Raw genomic sequence first — 10,368 nt, 5'->3', positions numbered from 1 at the left:
TATACTGTACTATTGTCTATGTCCATGACATTATCAATTGACAAGTTATAATCACTCCATTTGAAAAGATCATCGCAATATATTAGATTTATCAACTTGGAAATTTAAACACCTATGGAACAAGGAACAAGTTTAGAAGGAAACATCATGGACCACCTAGCTGCTGTAATTTTCCATGGCTTAATCCAGGACTAGTTAGTCCAGGTTTCATGAATACAATATCAAGGATAGTCCAGGATTATCCTTAGTCCTGGACTAGATAGTCCAGGACTAAGGATAGTCCAGGACTAAAGATAGTCCCCTTTCATGAATACCAGCCTGAAAGATCATTCATACTCAGGTCAATCATGCCAGGTTTTAATACCACTTCATTTAATTCACAATCCTTAAAAAAGTCTCTAATAATAGTACCTGAGAGATTACAATTAACCAAGGTAAGCCAATTAAGTTGTGGAGAGAATTTCAACAAACAAGCTAATTTGGATACTCCAATTGAAACCAAGTCAGTTCCAGTTAAATCTAATTCTTTCCATGTCAACATACAACCATGTTCATGGCAGGCATCTGCAAGTCTTTCCAGATTATCAACTGACAACCTATAATCACTCCATTTGAAATAAGTATTTAATACGTTTACTAACTTGGAAAGTGAAACACCATCTATATCTGAAAGATCATTTCCCTCTAGCCTAAGCAATCCAGGTTTTAATACCACTTTGTTTACTTCACATTCCTTCAATAAGTCTCTTATAATAGTACTAGAGAGCCCACAATCAACCAAGTCAAGTTGATGTAATTCTGGTGAGAATTTCAATAACCAAGCTAACTTGGATCCTTTCATTTCATCTAATGGAATACCACTTAAATCTAAATTTTTCCATGTCAACTTATGACTATGTTCATGGCAGGCATCTGCGAGACTTTCTAGATTATTAACTGACAACCTATAATCACTCCATTTGAAATAAGTATTTAATACGTTTACTAACTTGGAAAGTGAAACACCATCTATATCTGAAAGATCATTTCCCTCTAGCCTAAGCATGCCAGGTTTTAATTTGTTTACTTCATATTCCTTCAATAAGTCTCTTATAATAGTACCAGAGAGATTACAATTATCCAAGACAAGTTTACATAATTTTGGTGAGAATTGTAATAACCAAGCTAATTTGGATCCTTCAATTGCAGCTAAATTAAGACCACTTAAATTTAAACTGTCCCATTTCAACTTATGACTATGTTCATGGCAGGCATATGCGAGACTTTCTAGATTACTAACTGACAAGCTATAATCACTCCATTTGAATGACTTATAATTGTAATCCATTAGATTTACCAACTTGGAAAGTGAAACACTATCTATATCTGAAAGATCATTTCCTTCTAACCTAAGCATGCCAGGTTTTAATACCACTTTGTTTACTTCACATTCCTTCAATAAGTCTCTTATAATAGTACCCGAGAGATTACAATTATCCAAGACAAGTTCAAATAATTTTGATGAGAATTGTAATAACCAAGCTAATTTGGATCCTTCAATTGCAGCTAAATTAAGACCACTTAAATTTAAACTGTCCCATGTCAACTTATGACTATGTTCATGGCAGGCATCTGCGAGACTTTCTAGATTACTAACTGACAAGCTATAATCACTCCATTTGAATGACTTATAATTGTAATCCATTAGACTGACCAACTTGGAAAGTGAATCACCATATATATCTGAAAGATCATTTCCTTCTAACCTAAGCATGCCAGGTTTTAATACCACTTTGTTTACTTCACATTCCTTCAATAAGTCTCTTATAATAGTACCAGAGAGATTACAATTAACCAAGTCAAGTTTACATAATTCTGGTGAGAATTGTAATAACCAAGCTAATTTGGATCCTTTAATTGCAGTTAAGTGAAGATCACTTAAATTTAAACTGTTCCATGTCAACCTATGACTATGTTCATGGCAGGCATCTATGAGACTTTCTAGATTACTAACTGACAAGCTATAATCACTCCATTTGAAAAGATCATCGCAATATATTAGATTTATCAACTTGGAAAGTGAAACACCATCTATATCTGAAAGATCATTTCCCTCTAGTCTAAGCATGTTAGGTTTTAATACCACTTGGTTTATTTCACATTCCTCCAATAAGTCTCTTATAATAGTACCTGAGAGATTGCAATTAACCAAGTCAAGTTTACATAATTCTGGTGAGAATTGTAATAACCAAGCTAATTTGGATACTGTAATTGAAGCCAAGTCAGTTCCAGTTAAATCTAATTCTTTCGATGTCAACATACAACCATGTTCATGGCAGGCATCTGCAAGTCTTTCTAGATTATCAACTGACAGCCTATAATCACTCCATTTGAAAGGTTCATAATCATACATGGATCTAAAGTCAGTGGCAGAGTAATAAATTAGATTTACCAACTTGGAAAGTGAAACACCATCTATATCTGAAAGATCATTACCCTTTAGATTAAGCATATCAGGTTTTAATACCACATTGTTTACTTCACATTCCTTCAATAAGTCCCTTATAATAGTACCAGAGAGACCATGATCAACCAAGTCAAGTTGTTGTAATTCTGGTGAGAATTGTAATAACCAAGCTAATTTGAATCCTTTAATTTGAGCTAAATTAAGACCACATAAATCTAATTCTTTCCATGTCAACATACGACCATGTTCATGGCAGGCATCTGCAAGACTTTCTAGATTACCAACTGACAAGCAATAATCACTCCATTTGAAATCAGGATCTATTATGTTTATCAACTTAGAAAGTGAAACACCATCTATATCTGAAAGATCATTTCCCTTTAGTCTAAGCCAGCTAGGTTTTAATACCACTTCGTTTACTTCACATTCCTTCAATAAGTCCCTTATAATAGTACCTGAGAGATTGCACTTATTCATGCCAAGTCGCTGTAATTGTGGTGAGAATTGTAATAACCAAGCTAATTTGCATCCTTTAATTGCAGCTAAATGAAGACCACATAAATCTAAATGTTTCCATGTCAACATACGACCATGTTCATGGCATGCATCTGCAAGACTTTCTAGATTATCAACTGACAGCCTATCATCAGTCCATTTGAAAGAAATATTTACCAACTTGGAAAGTGAAACACCATCTATATCTGAAAGATCATTACCCTTTAGATTAAGCATATCAGGTTTTAATACCACATTGTTTACTTCACATTCTTCCAATAAGTCTCTTATAATAGTACCAGTGAGATTACAATTACTCATGTTAAACACACTTATTTGTGGGGAAAATTTTAACAAACAAGCTAATTTGGATAATTCAATTGAAGCCAAGTCATGTCCACTTAAATCTAAATCTTTCCATGTCAACATACAATCACGTTCATGGCAGACATTTGCAAGACTTTCTAGATTATCAACTGACAGCCTATAATCACCCCACTTGAAATAAGTGAAGAACATTATATTTACCAACTTGGAAAGTGAAACGCCATCTATATCTGAAAGATCATTTCCGCTTAGCATAAGAATAATGTCAGGTTTTAATACCACATTGTTTACTTCACATTCCTCCAATAAGTCTCTTACAATAGTACCAGTGAGATTACATTTTCTCATGTTAAACACACATAATTGTGGGGAAAATTTTAACAAACAAGCTACTTTGGATAATTCCATTGAAGCCAAGTCATGTCCACTTAAATCTAAATGTTTCCATGTCAACTTATGACTATTTTCATGGCAGACATTTGCAAGACTTTCTAGATTAGCAATTGTCAAGCTATATTCACTCCATTTGAAAGCTTCATAACAAATAGCAAAAATGGATCTATAATCACTGGAATAGTAACAAATTAGATTTACCAACTTGGAAAGTGAAACACCATCTATATCTGAAATATCATTTCCCTCTAGCCTAAGCATGCCAGGTTTTAATACCACTTTGTTTACTTCACATTCCTTCAATAAGTCTCTTATAATAGTACCAGAGAGATTACTATTATCCAAGACAAGTTTACATAATTTTGGTGAGAATTGTAATAACCAAGCTAATTTGGATCCTTTAATTTGAGCTAAATTAAGACCACATAAATCTAAATGTTTCCATGTCAACATTAAGCCATGTTCATGGCAGGCATCTGCAAGACTTACTAGATTATCAACTGACAAGCTATAATGACTCCAGTTGAAATCAGGATCTATTATGTTTATCAACTTAGAAAGTGAAACACCATCTATATCTGAAAGATCATTTCCCTTTAGCCTAAGCCAGCTAGGTTTTAATACCACTTTGTTTACTTCACATTCCTCCAATAAGTCTCTTATAATAGTACCTGAGAGATTGCAATTAACCAAGTCAAGTTTACATAATTCTGGTGAGAATTGTAATAACCAAGCTAATTTGGATCCTTTAATTGCAGCTAAATGAAGATCACTTAAATTTAATCTGTTCCATGTCAACATACGACCATGTTCATGGCAGGCATCTGCAAGACTTTCTAGATTACTAACTGACAAGCTATAATCACTCCATTTGAAATACGTATTTATTACGTTTACCAACTTGGAAAGTGAAACACCGTCTATATCTGAAAGATCATTTCCCTCTAGTCTAAGCATGTTAGGTTTTAATACCACTTGGTTTATTTCACATTCCTCCAATAAGTCTCTTATAATAGTACCTGCGAGATTGCAATTAACCAAGTCAAGTTTACATAATTCTGGTGAGAATTGTAATAACCAAGCTAATTTGAATCCTTTAATTGCAGCTAAATGAAGACCACATAAATCTAATTCTTTCCATGTTAACATACTACCATGTTCATGGCATGCATCTGCAAGACTTTCTAGATTATCAACTGACAAGCTATAATCACTCCATTTTAAAGTGTTGACTGCAAACATGGAGCTATAATCACTGGAAGAGTAACCAATTAGATTTACCAACGTGGAAAGTGAATCACCATCTATATCTGAAAGATCATTTCCTTTTAGACAAAGCCTTATGTATTTCAATAGAACATTGCTTTGCTCTTTGAATAATGCATTGAATACTGCACCAGATAATTGACAATTACTCAAATTTATGTAATGAGTTATGTTCATCAAAATTGTCAGTGAACCTACAGAAATATTACTTAGATCATTATCACAGACATCAATCTTTTCTAGTTCTAGTTCTACTGAGATATCATTTATGTGATCAATAACATGATTCAATACATCAATACTACCAGGTTTGAAATTCAGACAAAGTTGTTTAGAAGAAAATTTCAACAAATGAATCAGGAATTTAAGATTTGTGTACTTTGTTACATTAATATTCCTAAAACTGTATTTAAATTGAAAATTAACCATTTCAGCTGAAAGGGTATCAATCTCACTGTCTTCTAAGCATGAATGCAATTCAAGCAACCTGCCATCATTATCATCTATATAATGATCACTCATTAGTCCATGTATGATGATATAGATATGAACTAGCATAGAACAAAATGTTTTTGTTGGTTTAGTGTCTTTAGTTTCTATGACCTTTAATAGTGTATCTACAATACACTTTGAATTTTTCTTAAACCTTTCAAAACAAATGTTCATAAGCTGTACCAAATGTTTGTTTTCAAATTGTTGTTTTGCTTTTTGATTATCAAAATCATCATAATCAAGAACATTCTTAAACATTTCACACACAGCATCAGTTGATATGTTTGGCAACTCACGTACTACATGCACTTGATGTTCTGGTTTGACATAGCTGAAATATTTTGCTAGTGAATAATAGTTTGCAGCTGTTTTCACCTTTAACCAATGTTTTATAATTTTACCAGCATCTTTACCTACGAGTTCTATAGTGAATATGATTGTCATGTGTAGATATGGATTTAACAGCATCTTTTTACATGCTTCTTCATTCATCTCATTTGACAAACATACATTAGCAAGGTAAAACCCTGCTAACGCCTCTGAAACTAGCTTGTGTGGTGGTGCAAACACTGCCTTTCTACTACCAGTTTTAATACTAGATGCTTTTTTGTAAACAAATCCAAGTTTCAGTGCTAATTCTACTGTATCCTTGTCAACCATACTATCAAACTCATTTTTGTAGATATAGAGATTGTTTTCCGTCAGGCCGTTAAACATACATTGACCTAGTGCAAGTATAGCCTTTTTATATGGAGCTTGAATTTCCCATATTTCTGCAATCTTATTTTCCTCAACCTTTGTATGTTGATTTAAAGTACAACAAATAAATTCTTTAAAAAAATGTGACATATTAATTGGAAGAATTTCATCTGCCATTGGCTTAGAAGTGGATTGTTCACACATGCTACAAATTATAAGTAACAACAATGGAGATGAACACAGTTCCTTTAAGTGTACTGTTTTGTTTTTAACCTGCCATTGATATTTGTATGGTGGTTTATAGTCTAATTTTGTAATCAACTTTTTCCCCAATTCAGGATTATTTTTAAAGTATTTCTTAATATAAAGCTTCTTGCTTTTTTGACTAAATCCATTGACCTGAACATGCACATCACAATTTTCAACATATGTTGTAATGTTTAGAGGTCGAGATGTTATTAATGAGGTATTATTGTAACCTGTACTAAACTGTAACAATTTCAATGGATTTTTAGCACCTTTCCTTAACTCATCTAATCCATCTAATAGTAGAACTGTTTCACCTTCATTTTCTATTATGAAATTTTCAATCTGATCTACAGGATCTTCTTTGGATTTGGTTATTTTTTTCATATGGTTAGCAAATTTTTTAACATCAATTTGATCAACAATGCTATCTATGATTGTCTTTCCTACTTCTATGTCTCTGATATTTATTAGAAACAATAATTTGTCAGAAAATGTGTCATCCTTACCCTTAGCCCAGTTATAAGCAATGTATCTGAGAAGGGTTGTCTTTCCCATCCCTCCTTTACCTGTAATTATAACTTTACATGACCTTTTAGATTTTATAATCTTCAATACTTCTTTCAAACATGTAGGTTTAGCTTGTTGCTCCCTTGTTGCATGGTCAACATGTTTTTGTTTTGTAGATTGAAGTAATGTGAGATCTGTGAAGACATCTGCAATATCTACTTTGTGTTCTTCCCCAAAAACTGCTGTTTCCATTAGGTTCATATTCTTGTATAGATCTTGTAGTTCTTCCTTTAGAAACATCTTGATAGCTGTAAATGTATAGTATTAATCTAAAGCATTTGGATTCAATTCAAATCATATGAATTTTTCACCAAAGTTGTTGTTGAAAAACTACATTTTTATTTAATAGTGAAAATTTGATATACAATACTAGTATATAAGTGTGTGTGGTCATGGTAGATACAGAGGAGGTCGCAGAACTATTTTAATAGAGTTGCCCAAAGAGTCCAGGGCTGTAGACACTGAATAGTTGAGCCACAGGCTACGGTGCAGTTTACAAATATTCTTTTTCAGCCCTGAACTGCTATAACTTTATATGGATATTGTATACGATGACATTGGATCAACATTTTTTTGGCCAAATTCCATGAATTATCATATCAATCCTCATGATAAGGTCACTGTCTGGTACCAAATAGTGTACAGATAAATGACAAGCTAACAAACTAAACAACATAACAAACCAAAAAAATAAAACTTTACACAATTAGAGTATAAACATACAATATTTGTTTTACAAACAATTTTTCTAAATTATCATTTACATACCTTTATCTGTTGGTGATAATTTTTCTCCTTCAGAGTTTGAAGACAAAGATTGTATTCCGGTTTCTTGCAATTCTAGATCTACATATAAAACAATTAATACTTTTTAGGTAATGATTTCTTGTTTGTATGATTTTGATGACATCACAAAATGTAATATAATACAAATATAGATTCACTTTGATTACAGTATTTGACTTATTATTATGTCTTTATACAGGTACAGTAATTATTTGCAAAAAAAATCCATTTGTTTAAAAATAATACGCCTTTTAATTCTTTATTTCAGACTCAGAAATAGTACTATGTTTAGCGCATTGAGAGCTTGCTTATATGCGCTAAGAATGAACTATTATTATTATGTACTGTTATTGTACAAATACAGGTTTTACACACTTTCTAGTTCATTCAGTCAAATACTAAAATAGAAGATAGAGTAAATATGTTTATAGCAATGAAGAACCATGATTTTATGAAGAAATAAAAAAAATAAAACCAACCATCTTTGAAAACCATGAAGGCCCTCATTTTATAGGATTTTAAAACCTCAAGAAATCTGTGCATTTTTGTTAAGTCATCATGCCTAAGACACAATTCTTTTTTACTTATGATGGTATCCATGCAGCTACAAAATTGCAATGACATAATAGCATTTCAATGTGATTGGGTGTGTTTACTATTAATTTGAGAATGTCATTCAACCAATTCAATTTTAAATTGAAAGGAAAAACCATTCAACTGTGTGGTAACAAAATATATGATCAGGACTAAAAACCACCTACCACCAGTAAAGTAAGGTTTGCAGGACACCATGTGATTCCAACAAAAGTTGTTCTGCTACAACCAACATTAAATAATTTGGAGTATGGTCAAGATATCATTTAAGTCACTTTTTTTTTATCAATTTATTTTAAACTTTTGTTACTTGTACATACCTTTGTCTGTTGGTGTTAGTTTATTTTCTTCAAAGTTAGAAGAGGAAGTCTCCATTACTGTTTCTTCAACATCTAAGTAAAACCAATAGACAATAAAAATACTATTTTAGGATACACATTGAACAGTGTGCTTGAACAAGTTGTATAATTTTGTTTAAATTTTAAATTTTTAACAAAAATATTGCAGAGTTCTATGGTTTACTTAATAAATATATTATTTGTGAACTAATCATGTTTGCAAAATGTATTCAGAATCCCTTTGAACACAACATTTTAAATACAAAAACACACTTTACTTTAAAAATAAATATATATAGTTACTTACCATGGTCTAGCTTTTGTTTCTTTGTTAATTTTGAACTTTCTGAGGTTTTACCTATGAAATAAAAGAAAACGTATAGAAATGTGCTTCAATAATGCACTGTTCTTAAAAACTATGCAGCTGTATTTGGGCATTTGCCTATGATGTTAAATTATTATACAAATTATGGCATTTTAGATTCATGTAATTCTACATCTAAAATAGACAAAGTACAAATAACATGTAAATAAACAATAATAGGACACTACACATTGAACAGTGTAATGTTTATCTTGTATAAATGTATTATACATTAAAAAAAATATTACACAATGTTTTTAAATTGTTCATTTCAGACTCAGAAAACATGGTACTGTACCTATACAGTAAAGTCAGTAATAACATACATGCAGTACAGTAGTAGTGTACACCTGAGTATGTAGTTAAAAACAAAATTAGGTCTATATACTATTTCATTCAGAAACCCAATAGTTACTCAACAAAAATTAGCTACCAAGTTTTTACTGTACTATTTTACTGTATAAACACAACTTTAGAACTTGATAACAAACAACATAATTCTTTAGTCTACAAATAATAGAAAAACAATAAATTTGAATCTGTCTAAAATGTTTCTGACTCATTTTGATAACAGTAAATATGTTTCATTAGAACTGAACCATGATGCTATTAAGAATATAAAAATTAACAAACCTTCAATGAAAATCCTTGAAGCCCCCATTTTATTGGTTTTTAATGATGTAAGAAACTTGTCCATCTTTGTGATATTCTTATCTATTATTGCTCTGTCTTCAAAGTCCATAATCAAACTCCAGCTGTCCTTATAGTTCTTTTCTAGTGGATGGTTAAACACAGAATCAAGTTTTGATACTTCTTCCTCTTTTAGTTCTAGTCCCAGCTGATAGATCTTTTGTCGGTAAGGTGTCAACATCAATACTACATGTGTCGTAATATCTTCAGGGGGTTGATTCTTAACCTTTAACTTGAAGCCGAATTGCTGGGTTACCTTTACTGTGTCATATAGAATAGTAACATTTGATGTACTCAACTTTCCAGAGGCTGTTAAATCCTGTAGTAGATCCATAACACTTTTAGCTCTACTCAACTTTACATTTGACATAATCAAATGGTCTTTGTATAATAGTTTCAATGCAGTGAGGAAACCCCGTCTATCATACCATTCTGCTGTATCAGTCAACAGCTGATTGAAATCCTCCTCTGAGATTGCTAGAAAAAGAAGTAAAACACCATTACAATTTTAAGGTTTTTTTAAAGAACCAAAAGTTTACACAATAAAACAAGATAACATAACCAGAGTTGAAACAAATCCACCAACCATGAAGTTCATAGCCATAGACTTAATTAAAACAAGACTATATCATTGCATATGAGATGATCATAGTAGCAAAGGT

Source organism: Antedon bifida, chromosome 7, assembly GCF_963402885.1.
Source record: "Antedon bifida chromosome 7, ecAntBifi1.1, whole genome shotgun sequence".
NCBI lineage: Eukaryota > Metazoa > Echinodermata > Crinoidea > Comatulida > Antedonidae > Antedon > Antedon bifida.
The sequence above is the reverse complement of the archived record's forward strand: the minus strand, read 5'-3'. Positions refer to the sequence as shown.